The 16,987-nt window shown below is 46.0% G+C and overlaps 1 protein-coding gene across 5 annotated transcripts in view; it reads right to left on the reverse strand.

Moving 5' to 3' along the window:
- Nucleotides 1-16,987, reverse strand: part of DLG5 (discs large MAGUK scaffold protein 5) — a 121,885-nt gene that overhangs the window by 100,313 nt on the left and 4,585 nt on the right. The gene's annotated exons all lie outside the window — the stretch shown is intronic.

Below are 16,987 nucleotides of genomic sequence, written 5' to 3' on the forward strand. Positions count from 1 at the left end.
ACCAGGGAGCCTAATTGAAAAATAAGACATTCCTAAATTTCCAATCAAGGGGGACTGGTGACATACATTCTAATAGGGCAATACTGTGCACCCATAAAAAATGATTCCTTTGTTCACTCTTTTAAAACAGCTTTATAGTATCTACCTCCAGCTAGTAAAGGTAAGGTAAGGTGAAGTCGCTCAGTCGTGTCCGACTCTTTGCGACCCCACGGACTGTAGCCTACCAGGCTCTTCCATCCATGGGATTTTCCAGGCATGAGTACTGGGGTAGGTTGCCATTTCCTTCTCCAGGGGATCTTCCCCACCCAGGGATCGAACCCAGGTCTCCTGCATTGTAGGCAGACGCTTTACCGTCTGAGCCACCAGGGTAGTCTAAACAGAGAAGTGAAGTGAAAGTCATTCAGTCATGTCCGACTCTTTGTGACCCCATGGACTGTATAGTCCCTGGAATTCTCCAGGCCAGAGTACTGGAGTGGGTAGCCTTTCCCTTCTCCAGGGGATCTTCCCAACCCAGGGATTGAACCCAGGTCTTCCACATTGCAGGTGGCTTCTTTATCAGCTGAGCCACAAGGGAAGCCAGTTAGTAAAAGTATCTGCAAAATAAAAGAAGGTAAAAGTACCTTTTTTGATTACCTGCATTTTCCAAATTCTCTACCATGAACATGGCTAATTATATTTTTTAACTGATTATTTTAATGACCAGCGTCAGACTTAAAACATGAAGCCCGGTTCAGTTAGGAGAGGAAGGACAGCAGACAGCATCTAGTTCAACCATGAACATGAGAGAAGGAACACCTTCCTAGCCACCCCCGAGGTTCTGCTTGAATACTTTACAGCAGCTGGGAGCTCACTCCCTTTCCTAAAGCAGTGACTACTGGCAATTAAAAAGTTGCTCCTTACCCTGACTGTTGCTTCTTGATCCACATACAGGTTTCTCAGGAGACAGGTAAGATGGTCTGGTATTCCCATCTCTTTAAGAGTTTTCCACAGTTTGTTATGATCCACACAGTCAAAGGCTTTAGCATAGTCAATGAAAGAAAGGTAGATGTTTTTCTGAAATTTCCTTGCTTTCTCTATGATCCAGCAAATGCTGGCAACTTGATCTCTGGTTCCTCTGCCTCTTCTAACCAGCTTGAACATATGAAGTTCTCAGTTCATGTACTGCTGGACTCTACCTTCCTGAAGCTAAAACCGCCATCTCCCTTGCAGCACATGGCATGAAAAGCTCAACAAATACAACAGAGCTGTCTTTCTAAAGAACTGACTTCAAGGGTGACTCTACATACTTTCCCACTATGGCCAAGATGCGAATGTGGGTCACTGCAAGCACTGCCGGAGAAGGCAATGGCACCCCACTCCAGTACTCTTGCCTGGAAAATCCCATGGACAGAGGAGCCTGGCAGGCTGCAGTCCATGGGGTCGCTAAGAGTAGGACACGACTGAGCAATTTCACTTTCACTTTTCACTTTCATGCACTGGAGAAGGAAATGGCAACCCACTCCAGTACTCTTGCCTGGAGAATCCCAGGGACAGGGGAGCCTGGTGGGCTGCTGTCTATGGGGTCACACTGAGTCGGACACGACTGAAGCGACTTAGCAGCAGCAGCACTGCTGACACATATTCCCAATGCCATGTTTAAATCAAGTGTTTTTTTGTTTTTTTTTTTAATTTTATTTTATTTTTAAACTTTACATAACTGTATTAGTTTTGCCAAATATCAAAATGAATCCACCACAGGTACACATGTGCTTAAATCAAGTGTTGATCAGGGTTGGGGCGGGATGAACTGGGGGACTGGGATTGCCATATATACACTGTTGATCCTGTGTACAAAATGACTAACGGAACCTACTGTATAGCACAGGGAATTCTACTCAGTGCTCTGCAGTGACCTAAATGATAAGGAAATCTGAAAAAGAGGAGATACATGTATATGTAGGGCTTACCAGGGCGCTAAGTGGTAAAGAATCCACCTGCCAATGCAAGAGACGAAAGTTCAACCCCTGGATTGGGAAGGTTCCCTGGACAAGAAAATGGCAAATCCTTATTCTTGCCTGGAGTATCCCATGGACAGAGGAGCCTGGTGGGCTACAGTCCATGAGTCACAAAGAGCCCAACACGACTTTTATTCTTGCCTGGAGTATCCCATGGACAGAGGAGCCTGGTGGGCTACAGTCCATGGGTCACAAAGAGCCCAACACGACTGAGAGACTGAACAAGCACGCACCCATGCATACATATATGTACAGATGATTTACTTTGCTGTATAGCAGAAACTATTAAAACACAGCACTGTAAAGCAACTATACTCCAATAAAAAAAATTTTTAATTAAAAATAAATCAAGAGTTGGTCACCTCCCCACAATCACCTAGATGAATATCATAAACACCCACGTCCCTTTGGAGTCACTGAGTCAATTGTTCCCCAAACTACAGCTGCCCCTCCCCAACTCGTGACTACGACAGCCCTGCAATGGCTTGGGAAACTCTTCACTGAGGCCACTTTTGGGTAAGCAATCTGCCTGAGGTCGCCAGATCAGCCAAAACACACAGATGCTACACCATTAGAAACTGGGCCGTCTGGAGCAGCCCAGTTGGGAGCAAGCAAAAGACCTTTCCCTTGAGGACAGCAGCCCATAGAAAAGTGATGTTTCCTTCTTACCTCTCGTCTTATTTATTTCCTTTTACTCCCATTTCTCTTCCACTCTTCTCCCCCAGGCACAGAAGCGACCATTGTTCTATCTTTTTCTTTGTGTTCTTGCAAAATGGGCATTGTTTTGTATTATTAATTTATGTCAGTGTCCACCTCGCTCTACTTCCTACTTTTTCACCTAGCACTAACTACGCTTTAAGCTCCATCCCATCGCCATGGGTGTGTCTCAGTCACTTGGATACACTGCACTGTCAGCTCTCCCAGGGACGGATGCCACCCACAGAGCACTGAGCACCCCTTCAGGGACGGGGAGGGGGCCTGGGCACTGGCATCCAGGAGAGGGCCTGCGGGGTCAGGGCTCAGCAGCAGCCCTGCCAGAGGCTGCAGGACAGCTGTACCCGCAGGGGTGAGTCCCCACCACCCCACACCCTGCTGTCCACTGCCATCTAGCTTTCTAGTTTCTGCGAAGTCTAAGAGGTGGAAAAGGAGAGTTCATCGCCAATTCTTACCAAACCTGCCAGAACCACGCCTACTAGGAGAGTGACAAGAAAAGCATTTGCCAAGGTAAGCATCAGTGGCCCTGATGGAAATAATTGCTCCTTAATAAAAACCTCCACTGGGAAAGCTCACTACAGCCTGATAGAGCACAAACATCAAGCACCGCCTCGCAAAACACCCTGGGTCCCCCCTGCTCCGATGGGTGGAGGATCCTCCCAAGGACATGACCGTTCAAGAATAAGCGACAAGGGGTTCTCGGGCTCCTTCACTTCTTTGTCATCACACAATTGCACCACCGAGCACTACTGTGCACAGTTCCTACCACACGTGACTCCCCATGTGATCTGACAGCACCTGAGGCAGTCTACCTGTTCAATGCGTCCCAGCAAGGTCAAAATGCTTTCAAGATTGCTAAATGCAGATTCCAATCTCTGTGCTAACTTCATCATGGATCAGGAGCCAAGAGTTTACAGACCAGCACTGGTTTGTGGACCATACCCTGAGCACGAGAAAGAAGGGGGAACAAACCAACCAAGCTGCCCCAGAAGTCACTGGAGGGCGGTGCTTAAGAGCCCTGGGATTGGGGCATCAATAACAAAACAAGTTACAGCTTACACAGTGTCTACTGGGTGCAAAGGACTGCTCTCAACACTTCACAAATAGTAGCTCCTTTAATTCTTACAAGACAAAGTATCCTATGCAACAGAAACACCTATCACCTGTACAGCACACAACCACCTACCTGCTTTCACACCAGCTCAGGAGATGACAGTGCAATCCCCGCCAGAGACGAGGCTTGGCGAGCCTGTATGAGGTAGCCGTGGGGACACAGCTAGAGGGCACTGGTCACTCGTTCCCCCTCAGCCACTTCACTCTTCAACCACTCCCGTCTCCTCCACAGAGAGAAGGCCAGCAAATGCGAATAGGCCTCAAGTCTCCTGGAGAACTTGGAAAGTATGAAAGTGGTAGTCGCTCAGTCGCATCTGACTCTTTGGGACCGCATGGACTGTAGCCCACCAGCTCCTCTGTCCGTGGGGATTCTCCAGGCTGGAATACTGGAGTAGGGTGCCATTCCCTTCTCCAAGGGATCTTCTCAACCCAGGGATCGAACCTGGGTCTCCTGCATGGCAGGCGGATTCTTTACTATCTAAGCCACCAGGGAAGCCCTTGAAACCCATTTCTAAATATCCCAGCTGTAATTCTCAGACTTCAAACTTAGGAGGAAAAAGAAGGCCTTCTAATCCACCTAACAGGTCACAGAAATCCAATGATTTCAGGGATTCCAAGGGGGCTGACCAGTCGGTCTGAACCCCCTCCCCCCACCATCTTCCGGCCACAGTGCCCTCTCCCGCACTCCACAGACCACCCCCCTGCCCATGCCAACTCCACCTATTCCTCTAGGATGGCCAGGCTCAGATAGCCTCCCAGAGGTGCAGGTGCAGGAAGAATGACTGGATGTGACAGCCAGGCCTGCCCTATGCCTTCCGGTTATCCTGACCCCATTTTCCCAGGGCCTGATGAGTACATGCTCTAAACAGCAGCTCGGAATTCCCATGAAGACCCACTCTTCATAGAATGGATTTTCTCCCAAGCCTGCTGCCCCTACTGTGCATGCTGCCTCATTAGGCCAGCCTTCCTCCTCGCCCCTCTCCAGCGCCCACCCAGCCTGCCAGCCACCCACCGGCACCAGCTCATCGTACACTGACCTTCAGGCGGCCTTCTCTATGCCGCATGACCTGCCCAGCTGGATCCCGGCTCCCTCGGGCTTGGGCTTTCCAGTGAGATAATGAACTGCTGGTGGGCAGCAGCCACCTTCTCAGTCACTCTTCTGAGAATCTTATAGATTTTTGTAACCAAACACACTTGCATCTGCTTTACAAACCACAAAATGGAAGGTGAGGAGTAGGAAGTCGATAAGCTAAGCTGATTACTTTTCAGGATTTCTAAAAGCTCTAGTCTAGACAGTGCAACCAGAAATGAAAACCTTTGAGGAAGAATAGGACATAATTTCCGTCTGAAAGGGCAGATCCAGGTCGGGGTGTCCAGTATGGGACTGTGGTTGTCATTCACGAGCGAGGCTAACGTTCTCCTCTCTGCAAGCTCAACATTTAGCGCCTGGGTGGGGTACTGACCAGGTACACATTGGATGGATGACGGGCGGGCAGAGGGGTAGGCAGATGGACGGATAAAACCTGGCTCCACTTCTGTCTGGGCTCCACCCCAAAGGCTGAATGATCTCATGCAAGAAGACACGGACTGCCTCCACTGAGTCTGCATATGAGAAGCCTTAATGTACAGGAGGCTCAGGGCAGAAACAGGAGCCCATGCGAAATTCCACAACTTCCCGTGCAAAGCAACGACAAATGGTCACTGTTTTGTTTCCTCTCCCCGAGTTCATAAAATGGGTGAGAATATATGACAAGATTCATAAAAGTGGTCTGCCATTTTCCATCAGAAATGAGTTAGGAGAGGGGCTTCCCTGGTGGTCTAGTGGTTAAGAATCTGCCTTGCAATGCAGGGGACACCAATGTAATCCCTGGTCCAGGAAGATCCCACATGCCACAGGACAACTAAGCCGGTGTGCCTGCATGCCACATCTACTGAAGTCTGCCCGCTCTAGGACCCACGCGCCATAAGAGAAGCCACCACAATGAGAAGCCTGTGCGCCACAGCTAGAGAGCAGCCCCCTGTTCGCCACAGCTAGAGAAAGCCCGCACGCAGCAACAGGGACCCCTAAAGAAACAAATAAAAACAACCAAAAATAAATAAAAATTTTAAACAAAAAGTAAAAAAAGAAATGAGTTAGGAGAATAGACGGTCCATGTGTAAACTCGCACTCAGGCCATAAATTCTAAGCTGTTTCAGGCTCAGCTATATTTTTTCCAAGAGAAGGACCCAGAGCCAGCACATTTTAGTTTTGTTTATTTTCTTGCCGTTTCCTGGATCCAGTTTCCACTGAGGTTGGCCATGGGGGTGGGCCAGCTCAGTGTCCACAGGCCTTTACCCTCTTATCTTTATTAAAGGCTGTTCTTCTGAGGCAAGAGGCTTGGTGGCGTCATTTCGCTGCTTGAACTCTGTCCTGTGACTAAGCACTAAGAAGCCACAGCAGTCAGCGCTGGAAGTTTTTGCTGTATCATATAAAGAATGAGACAAGGAGGTGCCTCCTGCCAACATCAGACCCATTCTCTGACTCAGCACTAAATGTAGATGTCACGTCCTACGTTTGCATCTAAACAGTACCCTCTGTGTGACAGGTGCTCAGAACATGTCTGCTGGATGAATGAACACTGTCATGAAGAAGAGAAAGGGTGCGCAAGGCTTGGGACACAGAAATCTCAATGGGGACCTTCACAGGATGGCCCAGAGTACAGAACAAATGCAGACTCTAAAGAAACGGACAAGGACTCCAAAGGCTCCCCAGTCTCCTCTCAGCAGCTGGAGGCCCCGAGAAGCTGAAGAACTTCTTTTGGCCAAGTCCACCCATTAGTGGAACATAAATACTAATACCACCTGCATGATCTGATAAAAGATTTTTCTCAATGGTCAGGAAGAAGAGCTGCAGCACAATTCCATGAACTGCTGCAATGCCCTGTTACATGCTGGAAAGGCTGCTGCCTGCAAAGCCAGGCCCAGATCAGGAAAAACTAGCCAAGGCTCTGAAACTCCCCGCCCAGCCTGTGGCTGGCAGAGAAGACTGGGAAGGAGCTCTGGCCTGGGGAGAAACCTGGACCCTGTGTCTGGCTCCGCCAGGGCACGCTATGCAAGCCTGGGGGAGTCCCTCTGTGTCTCTGGACTGCTAGTTCTTCATTTCTAAAATCAGCAGTCTGGGCAAAGTCATCTCTAAGATCCCTTCCAGCCGTGATGCTCAACAATCTTAAGCTGCTTAAGAAACATAAACAGGAAATGAAAGTTCTGGCCAGATAAGACGAAAAAGAGGTTACCCTGAGCAAGAAGAATTGGAGGTTATTGTGACTATTAAAAAGGTCATTATATTTCTTTAAAAGTATGCCTTCTTACATCAAAATTTAAAAATACAATTAAGTTTCTTCCCATGTGGTTTGTTATCCTCTCACTCAGTCTTGGCCAGATAGATTTTCACCACATTTGAACAGCAGCTTTACAATGGTCAAAGTGATAGACAAGAATATTTGTCTAAGGATCCCAGGCCATGTTAAGGAGTTAGTTACCATCCAGACAAATAACCTGAAATTGACCCAGAAAGAAGCCTGACAGCCACCCAGGAAAGAGATAGGCCACACCCAGAAAAACACTGTGGGCAGAGAAAACCCCCCCTGGCTTGAGACAGCCACCAAGGCCACAGCTCAGAGTCACAAGTGATTATCTCTGCTGGCTTTCCACACAGGCGGCTCCAGGAACCCCACCTGCAGGCTACAGGTCAGAAGAAGCTTATTTATCCATCAGCAACTAACCGTTCTCTTAGGCCATGTAGGGGTAGGGCCAGTCAGTGATGGTATTTTTAAAAAAGTAATTTTTCAAAAAAGGTAACCACTTTCCACCTGACCCCATCTGATGAGGTTTCACTCTGCTCCTTCCCCATCACTGCCTTGGGTAGCAGAGAATATTTTTTTTAAGTAGCTGGTCATTTGTCATTTTTGAGAGCATGGTTCATCCCCAAAGAAAACCTACACAGGTAAACAGAGGAAATAGGCAAAGGCAAGAGTATCTGGTGCAAAAACAGCCTCTGCATCTAGCTGTCACTCACTAACCCAGCTCAGTTCAGGTAAAGGAAGGTGAGACTTTGGGTGGCTCTTCACCTCCCTCATCATAGAGAGCATCTTACAATAAAAGCATCCAGGCACAGTAGTTTCCAAACTCAGTTCCAGGGAATCCTGAGAACTCAAAGAACCCTACGGAGGCACCTCAGGGAATCCACAAGGAAAAGGGGCGAGCGCCAAGCCTCCATAGCCCCTGTCTAGCTTATATATCTGGCTTACTCACCTAAGAGTCCAGTTAGTGAAAAAAAACCCCACAGCTAAAAAAGTAAAATAATTTAATTCATAAACAACAGTTACATTTCACATGTTATTTCCTATTAATTGTCTGTAACAGTCCCGTGAGGAACCTGGGGCTACATGGGTTTGTGATCAGATTCCACAATCCACTCCTTAACATAACCACCCCACGCTCATCCAGCATCTACGTGGACTCTCAGGGAAGGAATGTCACCACCTTCCACAGTCCACTCCATGGCTGGATGGCACAGACCATGAAAACAAGCTCTTCCCTAAACAAAAAGCCCAGGGAAGGGTCCCAGGCAACCTTATTAATGTGTGGACCTTTTTAAAATCCGGATTTAAACAAACCATCTATAAAAAGGCATTCCTGCAATAAGGAAAGTGTGAAAGTCACTCAGTTGTGTCTGACTCTTTGCAACTTCATGGACTGTAGCCCACCAGAGCCTCTGTCTATGGAATACTCCAGGCCAGAATGCTAGAGTAGATAACTGTTCCCTTCTCCAGGGGATCTTCCCAACTCAGGGATCAAACCCAGGTCTCCCACGTTGAAGGCGGATTCTTTACCATCTGAGCCACCAGGGAAGCCCATTAAGGAAAACTGAATATCAGTTGGATATGAGAAGACATTAAATTGTTAATACAGTCAGCTGTAAAAAACATTTTTCTTTTTATGATTTTATTTCTTAGAGACACTTCCTGAAGCATTTATGGAGCAAGTAATATGATGGCTGGGATTTATCTGAAAATATTATAGAAAACAAAAGTTTGGGAGCTGGGAGTTTGTAATCTCTGCACATGTTTGAGTATTTTATAATATATAGTTTCAAATGAAGATAGGAGGGAGAGAGAAAGGTCCTTCCTTATATTGGATTCAATTCTGTCTCCCAGTATCTTGTACCAGTTAGCTCTCTGGGGTCAGAAAGAATCAGGTCTCATCACCTGTCCATGTCCATCTGAAAACAGGCATCCAGGCCCCTCTAAGTCACCTTTCCTTTAAAATAACTCTTCCCTGGGTCCTTTTGGAGCTGAACTCCTCACAGCTCATGGCAATGCCCTCCTTAACTGCAGACCCCAGGACCAGAGCACTGTGAAGGCGTGTTCTGAGCAGCCGCAGGAACGTGAACTTCCAGACCCATGGCACACGCTCCACCCTCCCTTGAGCATCTCTCTGTACCCTGTGACACTTCCTGATTCCAAGGACAGGTAGGGGATTGGCTCTCCACTGGAGGGCAGGTACCTCCTAGAGCAGGAGCAGAAGCAGCAGCAACAGCTTGCCCTCACTTCACATAAATCTCCTAGATCCTCACCAAAGCCCTACGAGGAGAATGTTAGTCCTTTGACAGATAAGGAAAAAGAAAACCCAAAGAGGTTAAGCGATTTGTTAAAATCACATAGCCTGAGATGGAAGACCCAAGATTTAAACTTGTGGGGGTTCCCCAAGTGTGGGCTCATGACTCTCAGCTCTTTGTGGCCTTACTCCTGGGCTCCAAACCCATCAGTGACGCTCAGGTCACCTGCGTCATTCAGCTGTATCACCCATCTTTTTAGAAGTAACATCATTCTCCGGGTCACCTTCCAAATCTCCAGCCCAACAACTCCCCAGGGCTCAGAAAGATTCACACAACAGTTAACCAATCCTGAACCTACAGTCACCAAACCACCAGGACAGGTCTCTACAAATCCTTCCAAGGTGCCCCCCAGAAACCCCAACTATGGACCAAAGTCTAGTTTTAGAGAAGACGACAACAGGTTTAACCATCTCAAACAATAATCATCATGAACGAGACCATTCCTATTGAGCTACACTAGGGAAATGAAGGACCAGAGAGGTCATACTTCTTACTTAGGCAAGATCACACACTCTTCCCTAAAAATCTACTGGTCCCGGAATCCACTACATGTCAGAATCAGCAACGTAGCAAAAAAAAAAAAAAAAATCAAATAATCATATGCCCATTTCAGCTGGTATCAGAATTTAAGGTTTTTTTGTTTCTTGAATGAAAGAGTTGTGAGAAAATTCAAAAAACGATGGTATACACTGATGCTCCAACTCCCTGAACTAATGCTCAAGTTTCCCAAGAGTGCACTTCTCAGAACACTCACGTTGCAAGATGCTCAATGGAAAAGGGCTTTGTGGTCAAATCAGTTTGGGAAACACTGCACAGTGAACCCACTCCAGTGAAGTTCCAAGGCGGGCTTACTGGTGGCTTGAAAGGCCCCAGTAAAGGAGCCTGCGTGACCTTCTCAAAACAACACTGCTCAAATGTACTTAACCACAGGACCCCTTTTACAAATAACACCACTGACACCCCACCAAACTACTGTTTAGAAGATGTTTTTGTGGGAAATGCTGATCTAGGTTTTTCTAAAGAAAAATCTTAACAGCCAGTTACCCTGGATTCAAGTCTATATAACCAAACTAACCCTGAATGGGATAAAGAGCAAGCGTCTACAAAGCAGAAATAACTAACGTACTTCTAGGCCTCTGGGGATGGAGATATTAGTATTGCAAACTTGAAGGAAATGTGTGAACATCTCCTGGCCAGATATGAGCGCTGCTGGGATTCTATGGTCAACAACTCCTGTCCTCAAAAGAGTCACAGATGACTATTAAAATATTTAAAGTCCAAAAGGAATGTCTCGAGACTTTCCAAAATGAGTCTAGGGGGGAAAAATTACACAATTTTTAGAAAATAATAAAACATAAACTGGGACTCCAGGCAGGACACTCACCCCTGAGTCAAGGTGCTGTAGACAGTAGGAATTCCTTTAATTAAAACTCAAACAGTATGGAAATTCCTTAAAGAATTAACACAGAATTATCACATCAACCATAATTCCACTCCTGGATATATAACCAAACGAACTGAAAGTAGGGCCTCAAAGAGGTATTTGTGCACCAATGTTCACAGCAGTTTTATTCACAAGAGGCGAAAGGAACCCAAGAGTCCATTGGCAGATGAATAGATAAATGTGGTATATACATGAAATGGAATATTATTCAGTCTTTAAAAAGGAAGGAAATTCTGTCACATGTTACAACATGGGTGAACGTTGAGGATATTACCCTAAGTGAAATAAGCCAGTCACAGAAAGACAAACAGTGTATGACTCCACTTACACAAGCTAGCTAAAGGAATCAAATTCACAGAAACCAAGTGGAACGGCGATTCCCAGAGGTGGAGGAGGGAGGAAGGAGGAGTTATTGTTTAATGGACACAGAGTTTTAGTTTCGCAAGATGTCAAAGTTCCAGAAATCTCTTACTCAACAATGAGAATATACTTAGCACTTCTGAACTGCACATTTAAAATGGTTAAGATGGTAAATTTTATATTATGTGTTCTTTAAAAATTTAAAAATAAAATGGAAATTCTGACATGGATGACCCATGAAGACATGATGCTAAGTGAAAACAAGCCAGTCACAAAATGATGAATACTCTACGATTCCATTTATATGAGATACCAGAACAGTTAAGTTCAGAGACAGAAAGTATAATAGAATGGTGGTTGTAGAGGCTGGGGGGAGGGGAGAATGGGGAGTTATTGTTTAATTGATAGAGTTTCAGTTTCGTAAGATGAAAAACGTTCTAGAGATGGATGGTGCGGATGGTTGCACAATGAGAATGTACTTAACAGCACTGAAATGGACACTTAATAGTGAACAAGATAATTATTTACATGTTACAGATATTTCGCCATAATACAAAAAACAGCAAAAAAAATATTTCAAATGGTAAATGTTATGCTATGTGTACTTTACCACAGTATTTAAAAAAGTACAAAGCAAATGGATTATGACCCTTAGTGTGAAATGAAACATCAAGGTCAACAGTCACCCCACAATTACCCACCAAGGGTTCAGAATTGGATGGCAAACATGGAACACTCAAAGTATCTGTTTAATTTAAAATATTTCTGTAGCACTTTCATGGAACTCTGTCTCAAACACATCAATAGACACACACAATTCAGAGATACCAGGGAAACAGGTGGGGGGAAAACAAACAAACAAACAATATCTCCCCAACTCAATCCCATTTTTCTTTTCTTTTTTTCTCAATCCCATTTAAAATTATTTTCTGAACATGTTCAGCCTCCCTACTGCACAGGACTACAGGCAGTTCAGCCTTCTTGCTCTGTGCCCACTATTTGTGTGGCTCACATCTTCCCAAGATATAGGAAATAAAGAGCCCCCTCATGATGGTGGTTGGAATGCTGCCTCTGCTACTAAGTCACTTCAGTTGTGTGTGACTCTGTGCGACCCCGTAGACGGCAGCCCACCAGGCTCTTCTGTCCCTGGGATTCTCCAGGCAAGAACACTGGAGTGGGTTGCCATTTCCTTCTCCAGTGCATGAAAGCAAAAAGTGAAAGTAAAGTCGCTCAGTCGTGTCCAACTTAGCAACCCCATGGACTGCAGCTTACCAGGTTCCTCTGTCCATGGGATTTTCCAGGCAAGAGTACGGGAGTGGGGTGCCATTGCCTTCTCCGGTGGTTGGACTGAGGTGGACCAAAACAACAAAGACAAAATACTTCTACACTGCTTAGTTTTTCAGGAAATAGAAAGCCAGAGCACAAAAATCACTCAGCACTAACGCTAAATCCAAAAACAGTGAGCATGGTACATAGCCAGAAGAAGTCTCAGAAGTCTAACCCAACCCCATCACCCAGCTTCCCTGGACCTAATGCCACCTTGCAAGTACTGAGAACCCTACAGCAGGGGTCCCCAGCCTCCGGGCGGTGGACCGGTACCTCCTGTCAGATCGGCGGTGGCATTAGATTAGAAACTATAGCACAACAAATGTAATCCCCTTGAATCATCCCAAAACCATCCCCCACCCCCATCCCGTGGAAAAGCTGTCTTCCATGAAATCAGTCCCTGGTGCCAGAAAGGTTGGGGACTGCTGCCCTAGAGGACTGAGGCAGTCCTGAACTTCTTCCAGCTTACCTCATCTAGCTTTTCACTGGAAAAAAAACAAGCCCTGGATAGTTAAGAGGCTCATCAAAGGTCAAGATGTTGCAGTTAGGAACAGATTCCCATCCAAAACTCTTTTGAGGACACCAAGTTGACACTCAAATTCTAAGCGCAGAGAGGGAAGGGCGCTCCAGTCCTGCAACAGGTACTAGGGTTGCTCCACAGGACTCCTGGCAGCCAGTCCCACAGTGCTGGTACCTGAGGGGTGACTTGGGGACTTCCGACACCAAAGTCACACCATCTGCTTCCATCACAGACACCCTGGGGAAGGGGATGTCCGTGTGTGCATCTGGAACTCACCCTGGCCTTCCTGCACTCTCACAGCCTTCTGTCACCGTGAAGTCACCACCTAGGAATCTGCACCTATTTCTGAAGAGGATCTGGACTCCACAGGGACACGCCACTCATTCGTCACACCAGCTGAATAGTTATTCATGCAACAGAAATTTACTGAATGCCCATTCTGGGCCAGGCTCTGTTCTAGGCATTGGGAATACAATAGCAAATTTGGCTCACGGAGGTTACATTCTACTCTTCGTGATCCACAGCCACAGTAAAAGCAACCCTGACATCCGTTTAGCATAGTTTATAAGGAGTTCTCACATAACCCTCAGATAAATCAGGAGAATCCCAAACTTCTGGTTCTAAGGCTGGTTCCAGGCTTCATTGTCCACCACACTAAACAGATCAGATCAGATCAAATCAGTCGCTCAGTCGTGTCCGACTCTTTGCAACCCCATTAATCACAGCATGCCAGGCCTCCCTGTCCATCACCAACTTCCGAAGTTCACTAAGACTCACGTCCATCGAGTCAGTGATGCCATCCAGCCATCTCATCCTCTGTCGTCCCCTTCTCCTCTTGCCCCCAATCCCTCTGCTCCTTTTTTCCTACCATGGATTGTCAAATAGCACAATGAAGTAGTTATTGTTTTAAATATTCTGTAGAGAGGGAGGAGATCAAGCCAGTAAATACTAAAGGAAATCAATCCTGAATATTCATTGGAAGGACTGATGCTAAAGCTGAAACTCCAATACTTGGCCACCTGATGCAAAGAACTGACTCCTTGGAAAAGACCCTGATGCTGGAAAAGATTGAAGGCAGGAGGAGAAGGGGATGACAAAGGACGAGATGGTTGCATGGCATCACCAACTCAGTGGACATGAATTTCAGCAAACTCTGGGAGATGGCAAAGGACAATGAAGCCTAGCGTGCTGCAGCCTATGGGATCACAGAATCAGCCACAACTGAGTAACTGAACAACAACAGAGAGGGAGATGAGTTCAGTAAGGCTAACTGTCTTGCTTAAAGTCTTAAAGTCCAGTTGACCTATTTCAAATCCTAAAAGATGATGCTGTGAAAGTGCTGCACTCAATATGCCAGCAAATTTGGAAAACTCAGCAGTGGCCACAGGACTGGAAAAGGTCAGTTTTCATCCCAATACCAAAGAAAGGCAATGCCAAAGAATGTTCAAACTACCACACAATTGCACTTATCTCACACGCTAGCAAAGTAATGCTCAAAATTCTCCAAGTGAGGCTTCAACAGTACGTGAACCGAGAACTTCCAGATGTTCAAGCTGGATTCAGAAAAGGCAGAGGAACCAGAGATTAAATTGCCAACATCCAGTGGATCATCAAAAAAAAGCAAGAGAATTCCAGAAAAACATCTACTTCTGCTTCATTGACTACGCCAAAGCCTTTGACTGTATGGATCACGACAAACTGTGGAAAATTCTTCAAGAAATGGGAATACCAGACCATCTTACCTGCCTCCTGAGAAATCTGCATGCAGCTCAAGAAGCAACAGTTAGAACCGGACATGGAACACAACAGACCAGTTTCACATTGGAAAAGGAGTCCGTCAAGGTTGTATATTGTCACCCTGCTTTATTTAACTTATACGCAGAGTACACCATGCGAAATCCCAGGCTGGATGAAGCACACGCTGGAATCAGCATTGCTGGGAGAAATATCAATAACCTCAGATATGCAGATGACACCACCCTTATGGCAGAAAGTGAAGAGGAACTGAAAAGCCTCTTGATGAAAGTGAAAGAGGAGAATGAAAAAGCTTCAAGTCAAAAGCTGTGGTACATATACACAATGGAATATTACTCAGCCATTAATGCATTTGAATCAGTTCTAATGGGGTGGATGAAACTGGAGCCTATCATACAGAGTGAAGTAAGCCAGAAAGAAAAACACCAATACAGTATACTAACACATATATATGGAATTTAGAAAGATAGTAATGATAACCCTGTATGCGAGACAGCAAAAGAGACACAGAAGTATAGAACAGTCTTTGGACTCTGTGGGAGAGGGCAAGGGTGGGATGATTTGGGAGAATGGCATTGAAACATGCATATTATCATATGTGAAAAGAATCACCAGTCCAGGTTCGATGCATGAGACAGGGTGCTCGGGGCTGGTGCACTGGGATGACCCAAAGGGATGGGGAGGGAGGTGGGAGGGGGTGTTCAGGATGGGGAACATGTGTATACCCGTGGCGGATTCACGTCAATGTATGGCAAAACCACTACAATATTGTAAAGTAATTAGCCTCCAATTAAAATAAAGAAATGTATATATATTTTAAAAAGCTTCAAGTCTAAAACCTAGTAAAATCTGACAACCTCTCCCACCACCCCACACCAAACTGCATCATCATTTGAAGATGAGACCACATGTAGTAGACATTCACCTGATGCTTTACCTGCACAACATCCTTTCTACTCTCTTTTGAGAACTGCTTCTTCCCACTCTAAAGAACCACATGGTACTGGTACAAGCTGCCAATCACAGCATCCCATCAGGCTACCCTACTGGTTGGGCCAATCCTCTAGCCCTAGCCACAGAGACTGGATCTCACACGGACATGTGACCATAGTTAAGCCAATCAGAATCCTTCCATGAGATTTTTCTGCCTGGTTTAGTGGATTCAGCTCCCTTTATTCTCTGGTCAGAGGCTGTGAAGATGAAGCCAAGAGGGGCCTGAGGTCATGATCCAGGATGACATTAACAGAAAAAGCCCACGGCATTCAGGATCAATCATCCAACCCCAATCCATTCCAAGGTTTTGGAATATTATACAATCAATCCCTCTTTCCTGTCTAATACAGTTTGAGCTAAGTTTCTGTTGCCTGCGATCATAGATGCCTGATCTAATACATAGAGGGATAAATAATAACTGCCTTTCTGTTAGAAATCTCATTTCAATCATTACTTTCAAGTTCTTCTACCACTTCCTCTTAACACAATTAAAATAACCAAATGAGGGCTTCCCTGGTGGCTCAATGGTGAGGAATCTGCCTGCCAATAAAAGGTCCAGATAACCTCTAATGAATAATAGATAATCCACACCTGACAATCAGCAGCCAAGTGGCACTCCTCCTACTAGAAACGCCTGACAGGGTTATTTCTTTTTAGAAAACTCCTTCAGCTTTAATTTCTGACAAGTGTACAAAGCCTCAACTCCAAGTAGTATATAAACCCCTCGCTCCGCCTAGCCATCATGGTCCTTCATCCCCACCCATCTAGAGCCAATGCCAAAGCCCTGCTCACTCAGGCTGGTCTAATTTCTACGACCTGAAAACATACTGCTCCTCTCATGGTCTCTGCTCTTGTTTCTCCTACCCAAAACTTCCTCCTTCCCCTCTGCACGCTCAGAGAACCCCTTCAACACCGTGCTCAAGCCACAACCCCTCCTCGAAGCCTTCCTCGGCTTCTTCAGAAAACACTACTGTCTCCATCCTCTTAATTCTAGTGAAGCCAAGGCAGTCTGCTCACCAGGAAACTAAAGAGGAGGCACAGAGGGCACGAGAGGAGACATTCGGCTCAGGACACGCGGGAGGGAGGGCAGCCAGCAGTCACCATGTTCTGCA

The sequence above is a fragment of the Bos javanicus genome, chromosome 28 (assembly GCF_032452875.1).
Source record: "Bos javanicus breed banteng chromosome 28, ARS-OSU_banteng_1.0, whole genome shotgun sequence".
In the NCBI taxonomy this organism is placed as follows: Eukaryota; Metazoa; Chordata; class Mammalia; order Artiodactyla; family Bovidae; genus Bos; species Bos javanicus.